This window comes from Myotis lucifugus, unplaced genomic scaffold (genome assembly GCF_000147115.1).
Source record: "Myotis lucifugus unplaced genomic scaffold, Myoluc2.0 scaffold_29, whole genome shotgun sequence".
Lineage (NCBI taxonomy): Eukaryota > Metazoa > Chordata > Mammalia > Chiroptera > Vespertilionidae > Myotis > Myotis lucifugus.
This window is the reverse complement of record NW_005871077.1, coordinates 8,511,924-8,513,130: the sequence shown is the minus strand read 5'-3', so window position 1 is coordinate 8,513,130 and position 1,207 is coordinate 8,511,924.

Sequence of the window (1,207 nt, the reverse complement as noted above, 5' to 3'; positions counted from 1 at the left end):
CCTCCCTCTGCAGGGCGATCATGAGGCGATGGCCAGCCCGACCAATCACATCGCACCTGCCTTGGCTGGCCTGGTGCCAGTGGGTGTCATAGCATGGTCCCGGATGGTCTTTCTGCTGTTCGGTGGATTTGCATGTTACACTTTTATTATATAGGATTGGTTTCCTAAATCTCTGCACTCAAAGATGGTCAAGTAGCCAGTTAATTTAATAGTATATTTTAAATGTTATTCTCATATTCTCTCAATTAGAAGTAAATTTTAATAATTTTTATGTAAATGGTTTTAATCTCACAAGTCAGATCCCCTAAATAGCTTATACAATTTTTGAAAGCTCTGAACTTTTGTTTACTTATTTTCTCCTGCAAGCTTAATATACTTACCAAAAAGTTCCACATTCCACATCATCAAAGCTTTCATCTTGACTCAAAAGAAAAAATAAAAAAATTAAAAGCCAAAATCAACTATTTTCAGCCTCAATTTTCAAATGTCATTTGTTTTCACCTAATTCTAGTAAATTTATATAGTGTAATTCTAAACTCCGCTATTTGACATTTCCCTGCTGAAGAAAAGCAGTAGAAACTTTTCACCATCTGTGCTGTTTTTGGAAACCAGCCTCTCCCATCTGTGGTCTGGGCCAAGCAGCCTGGAGAGGGGAGGGGAGCTCCTGGCCTTCACAACTGCACTCAGAACGCTAACTCTAGGAATTACCAGTTGTTACTCTGCAGTTGAATGTTCTGGAGAATGGCCCTCTATTAATAAGGTACCAACAAAAGAAATAGTTAACTTTCTACATTCAATAAGCCATAAAAGAGAATACCAACTAGGAGAGGGGGAAAGAATTGATAGAAAGACCTAGTAAAAGTCGAGTCTTTACATTTTTTAATAGACCATTTTCTGCTAAATCAGCTAATTTCTGAAGCCTTTGAATTTCAAAATCTTATGGAGTTCAGTTTTTCCAAACGTAAGTGCTAAGGAAGTGTTGTTTTTCAGTATAAAGAGGTTCTAACTAACTAGACTTCAGTTGAGGTAGAGATAGGTTCTAACTAGACTTCAGTTGCGGGGGGGGGGGGGGGGGGGGGGGGTTGGTGAAATTTTTAAAATTCCGCACAGGAGCGGGGGGCCCGGGGGGGGGGGGGGTGCCCGTCTGTTTAAAAAGGGGGGCAAGAAGGGGTTGCTAAACTAGAAATAAAAAAAGGGGGGGGCCCTA